The sequence below is a fragment of the Corythoichthys intestinalis genome, chromosome 2 (assembly GCF_030265065.1).
Source record: "Corythoichthys intestinalis isolate RoL2023-P3 chromosome 2, ASM3026506v1, whole genome shotgun sequence".
Classification (NCBI taxonomy): Eukaryota; Metazoa; Chordata; class Actinopteri; order Syngnathiformes; family Syngnathidae; genus Corythoichthys; species Corythoichthys intestinalis.
In genome coordinates, this window is record NC_080396.1 from 12,337,172 (window position 1) to 12,358,789 (window position 21,618).

Here is a 21,618-nt window from a genome sequence, read left to right on the forward strand (position 1 = left end):
TCGCCCAAGCGGACTGTTATATAATTTGAAAATCTGAATCAATGCATGAAATACAGATTAACTATTTCTTGTTGATTTATTGACCAGCATTCAATTTGATATACTGTATTTAACAATTGTACATGCAGTCTAAACATTAAATTTATAAAAATTAGGGCTGTCAAAATTATCACGTTAACTGGCGTTAATTAATTTTTTTAATTAATCACGTTAAAATATTTGACGCAATTAACGCACTTGCCCAGCTCAGACATATTTAAATGTCACTAGAGTCAAAGGCCCACCTGTTAATTGTGTTTTGCGGAGTTTTGCTGCCCTCTGCTGGCGTTTGGGTGCGACTGATTTTATAGTGTAAGTAATTATTGCCATCAACAACGGCGGGCTACTAGTTTATTTTTTAAAATTTAACAATTTTTATTAAAACGAAAACATGAGGGGTTTTAATATAAAATTTCTATAACTGATTTAGAACTGATTTATTGTTATAATAAACAAATACAGTCCTTATGTACCGCATGTTGAAAATATATATCCATCTTGCGTCTTATCTTTCCATTCCAACAATAATTTAGAGAAAAATATGGCATATTATATAGATGGTTTGAATTGCGATTAATTACGATTAATTAATTTTTAAGCTGTAATTAACTCGATTAAAAATTTTAATCGTTTGACAGCCCTAATAAAAATGTATTGTAAGCAATAAGAATTCAAGTATGAACATTTATAACAGAGTGTATGACTTGAACAATGTACATTGTCAAAATCAATATGCCTGTGCAAACATGTAATTGTAACACAAATGACTTGCAGCTTGAACAGTACACTTCAAAAAGACAACTTATTGTTAATGGCTGCTGTGATATAATTATTAAATACAAGTGTTTACTTTATGGTTTAAGGGTTTTTTCCCCCCAGTGCATTTTTTCATAAATGCACGCACAATAAAAATAGCTGGGGCCATTTCTCGGTCATTATAAATTTCGCCGTTGGATTGCACATAGTAATTGCTAGATGCAGTCCGTGCCCAATCCACTCATTAAGTTCAGCCGTTTCGACAAGATTAGAGCCTCTATCCGACTCCATAACGTTCATTTGTAGCGTTAGCCGCTAGCTAGCGTTAGCCTGGCTACCAGTAGAAAGCACTGAAAGCACCATCTCCGGAAATCGTGAGAACAAAGGAGGACAGCGGGTGAAAGCCCGTCTGGATGCCACCAAGAGTCTACTAAATGTCGGTTGAAAGTTTGGTGAACCTCCCTTAAGCCACACTCCATCACGTTTTGCTTGTAGCGTTAGCTGCTAGCGTTAGCTTACCGGGCTTTTGTTTGATTGGCTTCCCGATGATCACGTGACTCCCTACGTAAGCACATTCACTGCTTTCTTAAAGGGGAATGAACATAGACGAACAACACAGAATCAAAGCGGGATGAAAAGACTATTTTCTTGTTTTATTAATTTACCGAATTTACCGACATGGTCAAAATTACGTCGGTCATCGTTAAGAATTTCGGTGACGGTAAATTTTCGGTTTACCGCCCTGCTCTAATATATATATATATATATATATATATATATATATATATATATATATATATATATATATATATATATATATATTTTTTTTTTTTTTTTTTAATATTAAAAAAAATTAAAATATTTTTAAAAAATGATTTTTTTCTTTCATTGAATTTTTTTTATTTTTTTCTGATTGAAGCAACTTTTTTTGGGTTTGAATGATTTAGACACAAATGTCCTAATCACAATATGGCCCAAACACATAAAGGATTGCTTCAAACTTTTTTAATGAAAAATTAAAATGTTCAAAAGCAAATTTTTCAATCGCAAATATTTTTTTGCATTCAAAAACTTATACTATAAATAAATAAATAAAACAAACTTAAAAAAAAAAAAAAAACTTTCACATGCATTTTTGGGTTTTTTTTTTTTTTTTTGAGTTTCTAATTTTTATTTTTGATTTCGACCACATTTTTTTTTATTGTAGCCACTTTTTTGGGTTGAAAATAAAGACACAAATCTACCTCCATATGGCTTCGCTCAGGGGATACAATTTTGACTAGGGTAACTACATTGGCACGACACCGGCGGGCGTACCATATTCAATGGATGACGATCTTGACGAAAAGTTTAGCTGTCCTAAGCAGCCTGATTTAGAATTCCCCTCAAGAATGATGGGAAACAAAAAACGCTCATTGTCAAATATTATTATAAATATTCTTGTAAGTTAATTTTATTGCTGACACTGCGTTTCGGGGTCATCAACATGTTGTGCCCCCCCTGCCCCCAAAAAATCAAACTCCGCCTATGAGAATACTGTACACTTATTCAGCCATCCTGTTCTTCTCTATTATATATATTTTTTTAATTGCCTTTCAAGATGACAAGTCTGTTCTTGGCGTTGGATTTTAGCAAATAAATTTCCAGCAAAAATGCTACTTATACTCCGGTGCGTCTTATAGTCCGAAAAATAATCAAAATAAAAATGATTTCCCTGACAAAGGCAAAATGGGATGACCAAGTCAAATGCCAATGACAAATATTGCAGCAGGATAGTCAATATGAAGCAATACCACTATATTGTCCTTTTGTTTGCATTTCTACACACATGCGCACGCACTCTCGCTGCACTGATTATTCTGCTGCCTCAACTGTTCAGACTGCACAGAGCATAAGGCCTAAATTGGTCCTTTGGGACTACACAGCACAAACTGTATGCTCTGCAGATGAAAAAAAAAAATGCAAAAATTATTTTAATCGCTGACTAAACAACAGCGGAATTATCCGTACACACAATGACACACAAGGAAAGAAGATGTGCCACCTAGTTTACAAAACGTTCATGTGACTTCAGAGCAGGTGTCAACATCAAAAGGTTCCCCTGCAAGTTGATGTTTTCATCTTGAGAAGTGTTTGTGTTTACGGAGTGAAAGGGGTCCTGCACTCATGGAAGAGGAACTATTTCGATCTGGCTGCTCTATTTGATATGCTCGATCTTTCAGCAAAATGATAGCAAGAACTTAAAAAGCTCCTTTACGCTTTTTTTCTACTTCATTTTGCCCTTGCGCTTGTTTGCCGTTTATTTCACATTAAAATAGGGATGTGAAGTTACTTTCATGAAGGAAAAAGTTTAGTAAATGTCCCTGCAAAGCAAGTTGATGTATCACAATAAATACGCATTGAACATTAGGTTGTAGTTCTTTACTGTACCGTAGTTTAGGTATTGTAAGATTTACAAAAGAAAGCACATCATTACATTCACGCAATGTTTACTCAAGAGGTTTTCAAATGTTTAATAAGTGCGGCACAATTACCAGCAGCGGTTTATGGGCTCTCTTTAGTGGAGCGCAAAATCATTTGTGAATTCACTGTTCAAACTTTTTTAATCCAGTATATTAAATAGGATGACCAAACGTCCTCTTTTGCCCGGACATGGCCACTTTTTACATCCTGTCCGTGGCGTCCGGCGGGGTTGTTTTAAATTCATGAAAATATCCGGACCAATTAGCGTGTGTTGAAATCGACTGAAGCTTTGCACAGAATACTACAGTACTGTGCTGCATGTGAGGCATTCCCAGAGGGCCTGTCCAGTTGTTAAGACTTATAAGGATCAGTAGGTATATAATCAAATGCTCATATACCCAAAAGAGTCCTTAGAGTGCATACGACAGGATAAAAAAAAAAAAAGTCTTAATACCATTATGTGAATTAGAATCATATTTCGAGATGATTCGACTATATACAACAATTTAGCAAAGCACAGATGACGAGAAATTAGTCTTTTAATCCGCCGTTTAGCCACGCCTACCATTATAGGGCTCTAGTGTCCCCAACAGGAGAATGACGTCGGCAGGGTCATGGTCTCATCTGATTTAGAATTCAACCCAATGAGAGGGAATTATTCAGAACGAGGAAAATGCGAAGAAGAGATGAAGAAAGCTGCAAAATGTCATTGTTTCAGTCTCTCTACTCCAATATTTTTACTGGATATTCTTTTTATTTAAGTTTTTTTTCCCCAATTGCTAAATAAATGGTATGGTCATGACAAATAACAGTCTCGTGCTAAATGGAATATGAAATAATAAAAATTAGGGCTGTCAAGATTATCGTGTTAACGAGCGGTAATTAATTTTTTAAATTAATCCCGTTAAAATATTTGATGCATTTAACGCACATGCCCGCTCAAACAGATTAAAATGACAGCACATTGTCATGTCCACTTGTTACTTGTGTTTTTCGGTGTTTTGTTGCCCTCTGCTGGCGCTTGGGTGCAACTGATTTTATGGGTTTCAGCACCACATGAGCATCGTGTAATTATTGACATCAACAATGGCGAGCTACTAGTTTATTTTTTGATTGAAAATTTTACAAATTTTATTAAAACGAAAACATTAAGAGGGTTTTTAATATAAAATTTCTATAACTTGTACTAACATTTATCTTTTAAGAACTACGAGTCTTTCTATCCATGGATCGCTTTAACAGAATGTTAATGCCATCTTGTTGATTTATTGTTATAATAAACAAATACAGTACTTATGTACCGTATGTTAAATGTAAATATCCGTCTTATGTCTTATCTTTCCATTCCAACAATCATTTACAGAAAAATATGGCATATTTTATAGATGGTTTGAATTGCGATTAATTACGATTAATTAATTTTTAAGCTGTAACTAACTCGATTAAAAAATTTTATCGTTTGACAGCCCTAATAAAAATGTATTTATTCGGTACAACATGGCAAAATTACTCCATAATGGTCAAAACTATCGACTTTACCTTTACTGTCGTACATCCCAAACGATATTTTATGCCACCGTAGTTAGGCTTTTTTCATTTCCCTGCCACGGCTTTGGAGAATGTAAACAAACCAAGAGGCGTGACAGCTAGCCGACATGCTAACCCGAACCGAGTGACGTCTCAAAGTCTTATTTTCGCTTTTCGAAGCGAAAAAAAATCACAACACTAGCCCGGATCACGTCACACAGTAGCGGGGTTGTTGATTGGCTTCGCTGTTCGGCAACCCGCCCAGCGGCGAGCAAGTTACAGCTCGTTCCCCTACTACGTACAGGAGAGCTCGCCGGGGAAGCAGCTGGAGAGTACCGCTGGAAAAATCGGCCGGCATCGGAGGAGGGCGTAGCTGCCGCATGGGCAACATGAATATGGCGTGAAATAATGCTTTACTACAGGGCAACAACGTAAACAGAGAGTGGCATGCAGTTGTTGTGCAGCTAACATGGCATTCGTGTTTGAAGTGTCACCTTTTCACCGCAAGTTTGCGTTTTGGAGGAGACTGACAGTTTGTTATAGCAGGCTAAAGTAGGTTGTCTTTTTTTTCCCCCCATTAGCCTAAATGTAGCAAAGCTAACGTTTACAGTGTTTCATATAGATGTGTTTCCTTATTTTGTATGTCTGTATGTATGACGAATTCTACGGCGTGTTGATGACCAATAAACATCTGTGAAAAGAACTGGAGTCTCATATGCCATCAACACACACGTGTACAAGTATGCACAAATGTATGCGCACACGTACGCACTTGGCGATAAAACGCAGCCGTGAAAATTACCACCCTCATTTTTATTCACAGTGCGATAAGTGGACTTGCATATCTCGACAGGCTAAGCAACTTCAATAAAAAAATATCGTTAGTTAGATGGACTCTTCTGTCATCTTCTAAAATTACAACTGGGTGACGAAACTTTAGGTGTTCATTCACGGCCGACGTGTAGCCAAGCTTGGCATTGAAGAGACAGGACACAACACTCCTTTGTCTCGTTGAAATAGGTCAGTGTTTTGGCCACTCTGATGCACTTTTTTGGCTTTGTGCCGCTTTCCCCGCTTGCATACCAAACGTCCGACATTAAAAAAAAAAAACACCTGAACCCCACCCATAGGTGGAGTTTGACTTTTGGGGCAGGGGGGGCACAACATGTTGATGACCCCGAAACACAGTGTCAGCAATAAAATTAACCAACAAGAATATTTAAAATAAGTTGAAAATGAGCGTTATTTTGTTTCCCATCATTCTTGAGGGGAATTCTAAATCAGGCTGCTGGCAGGACAGCTATAGACCCTACCCACCGACGTCACAAAATCACGTGCTCGCTGTATGGTTCCGCCCCCTTGTCCGTCATTTTGTGTCTGTATTATCAATGGTCTCAATTGATCGAGCAATTTATAATGCATTTCATGGAAGACCCGGTGCTTTCGGATGCCGTAAACTCACTTGATGCGTTGCATAAAAGGCGTTATGTGGAAAAGCTTCAGTTTATCCATTCGCCAGATCCATATTTGATGCCTAAATCGATGTTTTTCGACCCGCTGTCTCCGCCGTATTTGCCTGACATCTGCTAGCTACCCTGATATGCACAACTATCTTGTCCACACAAAATCAGCCTATTCTCACGAAAGTTTGAAAAACTTTAAGAGCTTGGAGGCTTATAAATACTTCGTTGCTGGTTGGGTGAAACAGGTCCTCGTCCACGAAAATTCGGCAGGAATCTATCTTGTGCTTGGGAAGGTGAGTTACGAAATTTTCAATTCAAAATGTTTTGTTATTGCTAACATCCACTGTCAAGTCTAATGTATTTCATGTCGTTTGTCAATGGAGTTAGGGCTTTTAATGTTTATATGGTTTAGCGATAGCACTCTCACTACATACATACGTGTATGTTGTCGGCGATTAGCCTAGCAATGATCTTAATTGTGGTTGTCAGCCCAAAACCCTCTAAATATATATTAAATGCATCTTACCAGATATAAAATGACTACTACATAATCTGTGGTAATCGTTTGGAGCCCAGTTTTCTCGTCGAATTGCAGCAGCCCATCTCGCTCTCTTCTCTCCGGGTCTCTCGGAATCCGGTAGAACTTCAAGTCTCTCCGTCTTCTCCGTCTATCTTCTCTGTTATTGCAACCGACCGCCACACATGCCTTCACCATTTTGATTATTAATGTTAACGAGCAGAAAAACACGTCGTAAATAGGAGGAATGTACGTAGCCGTAACAGGTAAACATGATGTGTTGACGGACAATTGGGCGGCACCAGTCAGGAGGAAGGAGTTGTGACGTCACGTGGGTAGGGTCTATACTTTTCACCAAGATTATCATCCATTGAATATGGTACGCCCGCCGGTGTCGTGCCAATGTAGTGACCTCAGTCAAAAATTGTATCCCCTGGGCGGAGCCATATGGAGGTAGACTTGTATCTTCATTATTCGATCAAAAAAATAAAAAATAAAAAAATGCTTCAATCAAAATATATATTTTCAATTGAAAAAAAGTCACTTCAATAAAAACAAAACAAAAAAAATGTGTTTGAATGCAAAAATAAATTTGAAACTAAAAAACTATGTATTTGAAAGCTATTTTTATTTATTTTTTTATTTATTTATTTATTTTATTTTTTTTATTGAAGCAACTTTTTTGATTGAAGTGGTTTGTGTTTGGGCATCATTTTGGCTTGAGCATTTGTGTCTTTATTATTCAATCAAAAAATATGTTTTTTCATACAAAAAAAAAAATATTTTCAAAAGAAAAATCACTTCAATCAAAAAAAGAAAAATTTCAATCATAGGAAAAAAAAAAAAAAAAAAGGGTTTTGAATGCGAAAAAATATTTGCGACTCAAAAATTTGCATTTGGACACTTCATTTTTCCATTAAAAAAGTTTTGATTTTAGCTATCCTTTTTGTGTTTGGCCCATATTATGTGTAGGACATTTGTGTCTAAATCATTCAATCCCCCAAAAAGTTGCTTCAAACAAAAAATATATATATATTTTCAATCAAAGAAAAAAAATCCTTTGAAAAATAAAATTGCCCTCCCCTAATTTTTTTTTTTTTTGGGGGGGGTGTAGGGGGGATAATATGCAAAGCAAATGACCGTCCAAGGTGCTAGCCACATGATCTGTTCGAAAATTAATTTTGACCCATTATAAAAATATATTTTTTTGTTCATTTCATTCATTTTTGTTGTTTGTTTTCTTGCTCTACAACTTTTATATACCGTATATAGGAAAGTCAATTAAATGCAATAACACTTTTCGGCCACCGGGGGAGCCTGGCCCCCCCTTAAACTCCACTTATGCTCCCACCCCCCCTTAAAAATGTTCTCCTCGGATCTACACAATTCACGTAAGTTACCCTTTTTGACTTCAAAATGGCGAATTTCGCCGAAAGGTGAGATTTTCATGCCTGAGAGGAGATGGGCCAACAAACATGTAAAACATGTTTGCGGAGGGTGGCTGCCAAGGAGGCAATATCGCCAATATGCTTTCGCATTTATACAAAACTAAAGGTTAGTAAACACTGTCATGAACATTTCCCACCAGCTACGAGAGAACTCCAGCGTGTTTAGTGTGTCTAGCAGTGATAAAACATGGTGTTTTTTTTCCTCTCTGGCAACTGCCTTTGTTGAGAAAGAGAGTGTGTGTATAATGTAAACATGATACGAGTCATACACACGTGCTTTTTATGGAATATAATTCAGTTATTTTTGTTCTGATGGTAATAATGTCGAGCTGTGGCTGTGGGTTTAGGCTCACCAAAAGGACTGCATTTATTTTAATTTTATTTTGAATATTTCAGTTATTTTATTACTGTTTTAACTTATTTCAACTTAACATTATACTTATGTTCCAATTTGCTAATATGTTTTGAAAAATCAAAATCTGTTCAATGTAAAAAAGCCTTTTTTTTAACCCAGATATCTCAAAGTAACACATTTCAGAGCTGTAATTGCAATACCGTGAGACCGTGAAACTGTGATATTTTGGCTTAAGGTTATCATACAATCAGAATGTCACACCGGCACACGCCTAAACACAATTTATACAAATAATTATTTATTTAACTATCTTTCAAGAGCAGTGTTAATGTTTAAATGTATAATTTTTTAGGGCATGGGTTCTGGACATTCATTTTTGATGAAAATTTCAGCCTTTTACAATCTATTTCATTGCAAGCCACAATGTTGGTACTTGAAGAGCCAAGTGGTTTTTGATGTGGTACTTATTATAAAGTTTGACAACCACTGTTATAGAGTGTCAGGACTTGTCCTTTTTTCCAGAGCGTTGTTGTTGCAGGCATTTTGAACAATGCACAACAGACTAAAAACAATTATTTTTTTAACATTTTACATTAAACATGCACAACTGACATTTACAAGACACCAACTCAGTAAAAAAAAACAAGAATAATTTACCTTTGAGTCTCCAAATGACAATGACTATGACAAAACAATGCCACCGTGTGGACCTGCATACTGAAAATGTATATTGCGGAAAACACAGACAAAGAGTGTAAAAGCAGTTTCTGCTCTTGCAACCCTCTATAAAATAAACTGCTGTATTTTAAACCAAAAGAACGGTTGTGTCTATATGAATATAGAATATGACTATATGCTGTCATAGCAGATTCATGGCGCATTCAGTCCCCGAACTATTTTTAATAAAGATGATGCCGATCGATCGGGTTCGATCTCGTCATTTTCAAAGTATCGGAATCGGCAAAAATATATCGGACATGCCTTTTTTAAATATATATATATATATATATATATATATATATATATATTTTTTTTTTTTTTTTTTTTTTAAATTTTTTTTTTTTTTTTAATTTAAATCGTTTTCTAATTGTATTTAACGTTGCAGACAAAATGTCTTACATTCATCCAGAGTAGTTTTGGCTAAAAGTAGGGCTATCAAATTTATTGTGTTAACGGCGGTAATGATTTTTTCTAATTAATCACGTTAAGTAATTAACGCAAACGCTGAACAACCCACCCACGCCTTGTCGCGTTCAATTTATAAAGCTGCCGTTTTACCTATAGATAGTGCTATAAGGCAGCGTATAATGAGTAGAGAGAATTTTGACAGCCTTTGGAGCCATTTTTTATGTGGCTAAAGCCTTTCAATACCTCTCTCAGCAATTAAATATAAAGGGGGAATGTGGGGAAGAAAGGTAGTAGTTGATCATTTTCTTAACACCCTATGTTCTTTCCCAACGCAGAGAAGATAGATCAATTGGTATCCCTACGCACAGTCATGGTTGCACTTCCCATCATGCATTTGGGCAGAAGTTAAATGGCTGCAGTATCATTTACTGAAAGCTCAACAAATACACTAGATTGCAATATTTAGTCACAAAATACAAAGTCACATTTATCCTTTAAGAATTACTAGTCTTTCTATCCGTGGATCTCTCTCACAGAAAGAATGTTAATAATGTAAATGCCATCTTGAGGATTTATTGTCATAATAAACAAATACCGTACTTATGTACGGTATGTTGAATGTATATATTCGTCCGAGTTTTATTCATTTTTTTCTTTATGCATTGCCAAAATGTATATGATCGGGAAAAATTATCGGGAATGATGGAATTGAATCGGGAGCAAAAAAAAAAAAAAAAAAAGCAATCAGATCGGGAAATATCGGGATCGGCAGATACTCAATCTAAAACAATCAGGATCGGATCGGGAGCAAAAAAACATGATCGGAACAACCCTAATTTTTAATTTATTCATTTTACCCTGAAAACCCCCATTTACAGACGTCGCGCAACCACTTTTTTCTCAACCCAACCATAAAAAGAAGGTAAGTAATCGTATTTATTATTCAAAATGTCTGTAATTTTTAGCTTAGAATCATTCATTGATGTCTAATATTTCGTTAAAAAGAAAAACAAAACTACTTTAAAAAATTATTTACTCGCATATTTCAAAGTTTTAAACAAATTACGTCGCAATGAAAGAATAGGCGTCTGTAAAAAAGTCACGGATACCTACCTCATAACTATCACTCAGTTGTTGTTTTTTTTTTCATTACTGTCGCATTTCCCCCAATAGTTTAGATAATAATCGATACAAACAAAGAAAAAATGGGAAAAAAACAAAAAAAAAAACGTTTAAAAGAGTAAATATATGAAAATGAAAATCGCGATTACTCCTTGATGTCTGCAATTTCTGCATCACCACCCACATTATATGACCATGTTTCACCCGTAAAATCCCCCAAAAATCCAGCTGTGGCCATTCACAGCTGTGTCTTGACCCTCGGTCATACATGTACATGGAGTTTTTGGATCGAAAAGAGGTAAGTGCGCGATAATATCTCGTTAAAATCGTGGCGTCTTTAATTCTGCTCCTGCATGCTCTCACCTCCAGTTAAGGTTTTGCTGTTTAAATGTATTTTTCTTCCCTCAGAAAATTTACATTTTAAGCTTTCCAATGATGCATCACACGTGCAAATCAGACAATTTTGAAATTTGAACATATTGAGGGTCTCAGAGCGGAACTTCAAGTCACCTATATGTTTTCCGCCAAATATCTTTGCACTTTGGATGTCACACTAGTCTCACAAAATGTTGCAAGCACATAAATAGACATAAAACAGATAAAGAGGAAAAACTGCCCCGTTGAGAGCTGTTTTACAATGTTGAAACAAAAAAATTGTGTTTCTTTTAGCGGGAAACTGTTATCTTAACAAACCTGAAGATAGGTCTGCAGAGGTTACTTTAACTGAATGCCAAAATGTACATCTCAATCCCTCCTGTTCCATCTTCTGACCACATTGCCCTACATTTAAATGAGTAGTCAAACTAGGAGATAAAAGTTCCAATTGAAAGAATGTTTTCCTAACATCTTATTCAAAATGGCACCTTAACTGATGTTGATCTCAGCTCAAAAGTAGAGGATTGTGGTGAACCAGCTGCCATTGCACCAACCACATTTTTTAAATGTCAAATCTGAAAACGTCACATACAATGTAGAACATCTTGCGACGTGTCGCAAGAGGTTTTCCGGGGTGCGAGATTGTCATCCAACGCACTGCAGGCGCTTCAAGTATGAAGCTGCTCGGCACACACAGACCGCAGGGTGCGTGGCCGACTGTCAGCGGAGAGCGCCAACCCCCCTACTTCTCAACAGGCACACCACAGCTGAAGCAGTTGGTGCTTTGGTCAAAACAAGGCAGGTTCTCACTATAGGCAAAGCGGTGAGGAGCCAAAATTGAACCGTCTGATTGCTCAATCATTATCAAGCCAGTCGAGTTTACTGAATGTTGATCCGCTTCCAAAATACGAAACGACACTCTAGCAATAAACATCATGTAGATGAACATTGATGTAATTGATTCAAGTAGAAGTTGACTATAAGTTGCTGTAAAGAAATCTCCACTACTTTGTGTTCTAAATATGATGCATGACACGTTTTCACTAGGTGTAATATCTTTTTGTCATGTACTGTATTAGGGCTGAAGCTATTGATAATTTTAGTAATTGATTAATCTATCAACTAGTTAGTTTGAATAATCGAGTAATTATATTAGGAATATTTTAATGCGTTGTAGATTCAATTTTAGGAGATGTAAAAAAAGGCTTGCTAAGACTGCACTTTCAAAAAAGTCTAAAATGCGAATACAAAATAAAATTTCTGACTGTTTCTTCAAACTATGCAGAGTTGCACTTTCATCAGAAAAATATATTGAAATACCTGAGCTTAGCCTCAAACAATATAAGGCGGAAAACACTCAGGTGACTTGAAGTTCTGCTCTGAGACCCCCAAATTTGGCCAAATTTCAAAATTCTCCTAAAAACATGTGTGATACATCATTGGAAAGGTTAAAATCTCAATTTTCTAGGGAAGGAAATTTTTGAACAAGGCATTTAAAAGAAAAAAAAAAATGTAACAGCAAAACCCTAACTGGAGGCGAGAGCAGAATTAAAGACGCCACGATTTTAACGAGATATTATAGCGTACTACCTTGTTTCGATCCAAAAACTCCATGTAGCATGTATCGCCAAGTGTCAAGCCACAGCTGTGAATGGCCACAGCCAGATTTTTGGGGAATTTTATGGGTGAAACATGGTAATATAACAAGGGTCGCGATGCAGGAATCGCAGAAATCAAGGAGTGTTCGAGATTTTTATTTCCAAATATTTACCCTTTTAAATGTTTTTTTTTTTTCTTTCTTTGTTTGGATCGATTATTTATCATCTAAAATGTTGGGGAAAATGCGACAGTAACAAAAAAAATACATTTCAGTGATAGTTATGAGGTAGATATCTGATTTTTTTTACAGACGCCAAATTTTTCATTGTGACGTAATTTGTTTCAAAGTTTAAAATATGCGCGTGAATAATTTTTTTAAGTCTTTTTTTTTTTTAAACCAAATATTAGACATCAATTAATTATTCTAAGCTAAAAATGACAGACATTTTGAATATTAAATACGATTACTTAGCTTCTTTTTATGGCTAGTTTGATATAAAAGCGGTTGCGCAACGTCTGTAAACGGGGGTTTCCAGGGTAAAACGGACATATTAAAAATAGTTCGGAGGCTTCGTGCGCCATGAATCTGCTATGGCAGCATATAAACATATTGTTCTATCAAGCACAACACTTGTTTTGGCTTAAAATCCATCAATTTCTTTTAAAGAGGAGAGCAAGGGCAGAAAGTGCTTTTTCAGTCTTGTCTGTGTTTTCCGCCATAAATAAATAAATAAATTAGGAATTAAGTATAACAAAAGACCAATTCGCTAAATTGCATAGCAAAGGTTTGCTAGCTTAAATGCTATAAAATGCTATTTTTTTTCCCACTATGCTCTTAAAACATCGTCTAAACACCTATTTCCGCAAAAAACAAAACTGCTAAATATACCTTTAAGCTAACATACCTTATGTTGGTCTGAACAGGGAGCAGCTGGTTTCAGCCATGTTAAATGAGTTATATTCACTTTTCCCACTAGAGGGCCGTGTTTCCACCCAAATCAATAAAATTAAATGCAAACACACACTCAATGTTGGGTACCCAATACTGGGTATTGGTGTCAATGCATTCACTCCCTTTTCCGTTCTGCAGGAAGCAATGATGCACATTACTGGTTCTGTTTTTGACATTTGCAATCGAATGGCGTCATATTTACCAAATAAGGGAATACATTTTACATTCTCAAGATTGCAGGTTTAAACTTTTGTGCATCATTTTGTGAAAACCCACCATTGGGCTTGACCGAAGCACAGGACTCCTCAAAGTCCCATTCATGAACTAAAGACTGAACTCTGAAGGCACCAAACACACAGACTACTAGAAATGAGCGGGATCTAATTAATAATAAAGACTCCCGGACTGAATTAGGTAATTAGGTTACAGGCAGCCAGAAGCAGACACAACGTCAGAGTCGGATCCTGACTCACTTTGAGCCCCACTACCACGAGTGTAACGGCCGAGTATCAGCTTCATCATGTCACGATGCAACACTTTACTTTGCATGTTGAGATGATGCTCAAGTGATCTGTCTGATATCACATATCCTTACAAGTTCACTCCGGAGAGACAAAATATGAGAAAGAACGAGATGAACATCAAATGAAGATCACACTTGCACACACCCGTTCCGTCAGGTTTGACAAACGCTTCATCACCTATCATGTAAAAATAATCATTATAATTGCAGGTGAGACAATGAAAAAAACAATCATATTACATTATGATTGCAACAGCTTCACCTAATTCCTTCAAAAGTGCACCAACTGTATGACGGTGACACTTATAGTCAAGGGCGTAGATTTGCTCAGGGACGGTACGGACATAACACTACCAGCTTTTCAGGATGCTCAAATTGTCCCCAACAACTTTTAAGCAACCTTATTTGCATTATATAATGAGTTCTGTTAAAACGGTGAATGAGATTGTCTTCCCGTATGTTGTAAGGATAGAAGTGACCCAACCATTATTAAGTAAAACATTATCATTACGTTCAGACTTAGATTTATCCCTTTTCACTTGCTGAATGTGCCAGTGCACCACCACCCACCCCCTACACACACACACACACACACACACACACGCACTCACAACATGTCCACAACATGACGCCTCCTCCACGCCCTTCAAAGAGGAGGGACATTAGAAGTTTTTTTCAGCCAGCAGCAGCCACTGCTGCTTTCGTTTTTTTGATGAGTTTGGCAGTGCTTGCGGACAAAAGCTGCAGTGTTTTACCTGGAGGAAGGATTCATTTTTGCTTACTTTTGTTATTCCCTGACTAAGCCATTTTTTAGTTATATATAATTTCTTTATTTAGACAGACAATGTTGAGTGGCAAATGTTTATTTTTTTGCATTTCTGGATAGGTAAGAGATTATTAACAAGTTTGCATTTATCGTGTATGATATAAAATTTAATTTATGTTGGAATATTTGCTAATAAAACCCAGACATTTATTCTGGAAGCTTTCAAAATGTTTCTTTAGTAGTTTTTTGAAAACAAAGGTTTTGAATCAAACAGCGTATCACCTAAACCAATACATATAAAAGTATAAGTCAACACAGATTTAGTTTTGCATTGATGATTTAACCTATCATTTAATTAGGTTCATATACATGAGAAATGTAGCCCTGACCCCCAGTTTACCTTAATCTGTTTGGTGTTATTTATGTCCCGTCCCCAACAAAAAGTGTACATGCAGGTTATGCTGTTATTTAGTCCCTACCAATGTTGATACCAAACCTATGCCCTTTGCTTATAGTGTCCATAATATTAACATACCTGTCAAGTTGTACGGTTTCGGCGTAATTTGTACAAGTGGGCACTGATTTTTACATGTGTACGTTCAAAATCTGTACGTTTTTCGTGCATTAGGTTTTTTTTTTTCTCCGTTTGGATTTTGTCACCGTTTCGGCAACAGGACAATGTGCGTTACTATGCGTTACTACGTTGGTTGGTTGGCGAGAAAAGTCAGAGACACGGAGAGAGAAGAGTGTTTGTTGTGACGCTGTAGCAAATGCGATGCTATGCTAGGTGGCTCCAATATTTCCTGACTGTAGCCGACAGCCTACAATCTACGCCTAGATATCACATGCATATAGAACTACATGTCAAATGACAGACTCGGCGGCGTTCGTAGACAGCCGCCATTTTAAAGCAGTCGACTTCTCAGAAACGCTCTGTTGTAGTGAACCTTCCTAGCTAACCTAAGTAACTTTTTATCCAAAATACTCCTAAATTGGCAAAATCTTGACTTGAATCATATCTTTAAATGATGAAACAGATTTAAAACTTTAACATGTCGAAAGTAGACAGAAGGGAACTAATGCAAAAACGGCAGCAATTTCAACAACTTTAACAGTTGATTCACAACATTAAATGACTTCCAAACATAGCAAAGGTTACTATTTTTTTTTTTGTGTTTGTTTTTTTAAAAATGGGGAAAAAACATGAAAGGTAACAGCAGTTACTTTGCCAGGTGACTAATTACTCTTACATTCAGGTAACTAAGTTACTAACTCAATAACTTTTTGGGAGAAGTAATTTGTAACTGTAATTAATTACAAGTGACGAAAGCGGAGATTTTATTCTGCCAATTTGTTGTTGCTGAACACAATTTGCCCGCAACTATTGCTGATCACTTCTCAGAATTAGCAAAAGAAATGTTCCCTGACTCAAAGATAAAGTTAATTTTATCAATTGATCTTTTTAATTTATAATTGGACACACTAAGGAGCTACCTTCAAGTCAAACTGAATTGCGAGCTGAAGTGCAGCCATCAAAAGACATGGTTAGAAATTGCCAAAAATGCTGCATACAATTATAAAAAAAAAGCCAATGTTAAATTTTAGTATTCATGATGTAGCTGAAGATATTGGTTGTTCTTTGGTTGCACCAGGTTATATGTTCGAATATTACCAATAAATTCATATTATTTTAAAAATTGAGTTTTATTTTTATTTCATATTGCACGCTACATACGACGTTGTAAGATTAGTCCCAATTTGTAAGGGCATAAGTCACGATTTGTAAGATTGCCAATGGCCTTGGGTTGATAGGTATGTATTAATGTCCCGTCCCCAACAAAAAGTGTACATGCAGGTTATGCTGTTATATGGTCCCTACCGATGTTGACACCAAACCTACACCCTTGGCGTATAGTGTCCATAATATTAAATACACCAGCGCTATTAAGTTAGGCACAGCTGATGGTTCGATTCACCTCCGGTGCAGCGAGGCAGAAGGCAGAAGATGAGCACTGCTGTGTTTGTTTACTGAACAGAACTTAGAACCAGAACTACCAACCCTTTAAATCACTCCTTCATATAATTAACTACTCTTTCATTTATCAGTTTAAGTTTCATGGTGGCAAGCTTGCGTAGAAAATGCAAACTCCATCATATCTGCCAGTTAAAGTTGCTGAATAACAGTCGGAGGTGTCAATAATATATTGTCTACCTAGTAGGAGGGCACAGTATTAGAAACTGCAACTGTACACGGCTGTGAAATAATTTCATCCTGAGCGTGTCAATTGCGCATTCATTTTAAATTGATCACATGGGACCGTGCAGGTGTACTTAATGTTATGACCAGTTGGACGCGCGTAGAGGTGAGACTTTGCAGTGGAGTGTGGAAATCGTTGCAGAAAGGGTTTTGTATTATAGCCACGTTTTTATATTTATGGGCCGCAATGGAGCGCAGACGTACGATACGGAACCACGCAGCATTTGTACATGGTGTGGGGAAAGCCAATTCATGTCCATTTGCGCAAGCTATTTGGACATATTCGGATGCTCAGAATGACAAGAGGGACAGAGAGAGCGGACATCATGAGCGAACCATGACATTAAGGAAAAAAATATCATACCCATGTACACTTCAGATGCAAGGATTTGAAAAACGCAGAGCAAAAAAAGTTTAGTACTTACTCGTTCAAACAATCCTCAACGTGATTTGTGCCTTTGCAAAAATTCTTTGAAAGATGTCACGGAGGAAACAAGAGGTGCAGTCATTTACATTCCCGGCCGAGATGTCAGCGGAATCAGCAGCGCTCCGAAAGCTCAACTCCGCGGCTTCCTGCGCACAGGAGAGCAGCAGCCAACATGAATGAGAGCGAGCTTGTTTGAGTCAGACATCCAATAAACCAGAGAGAGAGAAACAGAGAGATGCAAGAACAGAGAGAGGATATGACGCCCTCTGGCGGCGTAATTGTGTACAGCGAATGGCCGGGAGCTTCTTTTAAATGTTGCCTGTAAGTGGCAGCATTGGACTCAAGGACCCAATTATAGAAATTTTAATGTCGTTCACTCTTTAATTCAAGGGCGTAGGGATGCATAAGGACGGTAGCGACATATTACCAACTTTTTCAGGGTGCTCAAATTGTGCCCACCAACTTTTCAGCAAGGACGTAGGTTTGGTCTCAATATTTATAAGGATGATTTAACAGCATAACCATAGGCGGAGTTTGACTTTTGGGGCAGGGGTGGCACACCATATTGATGACCCCGAAACACAACAAATTTAACTCACAAGAATATTTATAATAAGTCGAAAATGAGCGTTATTTTGTTTACCATCGTTCTGGAGGGGAATTCTAAATCAGGCTGCTGCCAGTACAGCTGTACTTTTCGCCACGATCATCCTCCATTGAATATGGTACGCCCGCCGTTGTCGGGCCAATGTAGTTACCTCAGTAAAAAATTGTATCACCTGGGCGGAGGCATATGGAGGTAGACTTGTGTCTTCATTATTCGATTAAAAAAAAAATTCTTCAATCAAAATATATCATTTCAATTGAAAAAAAGTCACTTCAATCCAAAAAAAATGTGTTTGAATGCAAAAATAAATTTGAAATGAAAAAACAATGCATTTGAAAGCTATTTTTATTTGATTTTTTTTTTTAATATGATTGAAGTCATTTTTTTATTATTATTATTATTATTTAAGTATTTTTTTTGTGCTTGGGCATCATTTTGGCTAGGACTTTTGTGTCTTTATTATTCAATCAAAAAATAAGTTTTTTCATACAAAAAAATATTTTCAAAAGAAAAATCAGTTCAATCAAAAAAAGAAAAAATTCATCATAGAAAAAAAAAGTTTTTGAATGCGAAAAAATATTTGAGACTCAAAAATTTGCATTTGGACTCTTAATTTTTCATTTAAAAAAAAGTTTTCTTTGAATTTAGCAATCCTTTTTTGTGTTTGGGCCATGTTATGGGTAGGACATTTGTGTCTAAATCATTCAATCCCCAAAAAAGTTAAACAAAATATATATATATATATTTTCAATTAAAAAAAATAAATAAATAAAAAATCCTTTGAAAAATAAAATTGCCCTCCCCTATTTTTTTTTTCTTTTCAGAAAATAATATGCAAAGCAAATGACCGTCTAAGGTGCTAGCCACATGCTCTGTTCGAAAACTAATTTTGACCCATTATAAAAATATCATTTTTTGTTCATTTCATTCATTTTTGTTGTTTTCTTGCTTTACAACTTTTATGTATATATATATATATATATATATATATATATATATATATATAAAGGAAAGTCAATTACATGCAATAACACTCTTTGGCCACCAGGGGGGCCTGGCCCCCCCTTAAACTCCGCTTATGAGCATAACCTGCGTATACACTTTTTGCTTGGGGTGGAACATTATTACACTGCTGGCCAAAAGTATTGGCACCCCTGCAATTCTATCAGATAATGCTCAATTTCTATATCTTTATGTATTTTGCTTGCAATGAAAAAACACAAAAGAGAATTAAAAAAAAATAATAAAACATTGTCATTTTACCCAAAACTCAGAAAATGGGCCAGACAAATGTATTGGCACCCTCAGCTTAATACTTGGTAGCACAACCTTTAGACAAAATAACTGTGAACAGCCGTTTCCGGTATGCATCAATGACTTTCTTACAATGCTCTGCTGGTATTTCAGACCATTTTTCTTTGGCCAACTGCTCCAGCTCTCTGAGATTTGAAGGGTGCCTTCTCCAAACTGCCAATTGTCAAGACCCATGACCTCTGAAGGAGACCCAGCTTTCTCACACTGGGCCCTACATTATAATGCAATTTTTTTGGGAGTCTTGAGACATAGTAATGCTATGCACACGGTCAAGCAGTCCTGTGCCAGAGGCACCAAAGCAACCCTAAAACATCAGTGAACCCCTGCCATGGTTGACTGTAAGGACCATGTTATTTTCTTTGAAGGCCTCGTTTTTTCCCCCCTGTAAACTCTATGTTGATGCCTTTTCCCAAAAAAGCTCTACTTTTGTCTCATCTGACCAGAGAAATTTCTTGCAAAACGTTTTTGGCTTTCTCAGCCTGGCTTTTTTATGCCTCTGTGTCAGAAGTGGTGTCTTCCTGGGTATCCTACCATAAAGTCCCTTTTCATTCAGACGCCGATGGATAGTACGGGTTGACACTGTTGTACTCTCGGACTCCAGGCCAGCTTGAACTTGTTTGGATGTTCGTCGATGTTCTTTATCCAACATCCGTACAATCTTTTGTTGAAATCTCTTGTCAATTTTTCTTTTCTGTCCACATCTAGAGAGGTCAGCCACCGTGCCATGGCTTTGCACTTATTGATGACACTGCGCACATTAGACACAGAAACATTCAAGTCTTTGGAGATGGACTTGTAACCTTGAGATTGCCCATGCTTCCTCATAATTTTGCTTCTCAAGTCCTCAGACACTTCCTTGGTCTTCTTTCTTTTCTCCATGCTCAACCTGGTACACACAAGGACACATGACAGAGGTTGAGTCAACTTTAAGTTGCAAGTGTGAATTAGTTATTGCCACCACCTGTTGAGTGTCACAGGTAAGTAACAGGTGCTGTTAATTACACAAATTAGAGAAGCATCACATGATTTTTATAGGGGTCAATACTTTTGCCTGGCCTTTTTTGGAGTTTTGTGTAAAATGACAATGATTTTATTTATTTTTTTCTCCATTCTCTTTCGTGTTTTTTCACTGCGAGCAAAATAAATGAAGACATTACTACCAAAGTATTTGTAATTACAATCATTTTCTGGAAGAAATTGAGCATTATCTGACAGAATTGCAGGGGTGCCAATACTTTTGGCCAGCAGTGTAAGACCAAACAGATTGGGTGAATGGAGGTCAGGGCTACATTTTTCACAAATATGAATCTAAATAATTGATAGGCTAAATGATCAGTGCAAAATAAATCTGTATTGATTTATACCAACTTTCACACTGCAAATTTATACCGTCGTAATCTGATAATTTTTCTTAAATCTTGTCAAATAATTTTCACCATCGTGTTTTGAGTCTTAAAGACTAGTCAACAGATTAAGATGTCAGATTATTCCACTTAAATTAAGTAAATATTATTATATCTAAGCCAACACATCTAAAAATTGGTCATTTTTCACCTAAATCCAGAAAAATTTGCTTTCAAATAATGTTTAGAAAAATATCTATTTTTAGATTTCTGACAAACAAGCTGTTATTTTGAAGATTAAAAATACTAACATTTTGCTCAAAATAAGTCTTAAGAAAAATAGCTAGCTGAGTAAAATTAACTTAAATCACTGGCAGATTATTTAACGTATTTCTAGTATATTTACACCGAAAACAAGGGAATTTAACTCATTTTAAGGAGGTGTGTTTTTGCAGTGCATATGTGTTGCTTCAGGTGATACACCGTTTGAATTGAAACCCTTGTTTTCAAAAACCAAAAAAGAAACACTTTGATAACTTCCAGAATAAGTAATAAGTTAATTAAATTAATTAATTAGTTATTTTAAATAGCAATATTTGAAGCAGACACAAAAAATACAAACCTGTTAATAATCGCT

General features: G+C 36.3%; 1 protein-coding gene across 2 annotated transcripts in view; it reads right to left on the reverse strand.

Annotated features, from left to right (window-relative positions):
• The window catches only part of LOC130907841 (plexin-A1-like), a 599,840-nt gene extending 581,967 nt beyond the window's left edge, over positions 1 to 17,873 (reverse strand). For both annotated transcript variants that reach the window (XM_057823323.1, XM_057823332.1), the window contains exon 1: positions 17,716 to 17,873. The gene's annotated coding sequence lies outside the window, so the exon portion shown is untranslated. The remainder of the gene's footprint in view (positions 1 to 17,715) is intronic.
• Positions 17,874 to 21,618: the final 3,745 nt, after the last annotated feature.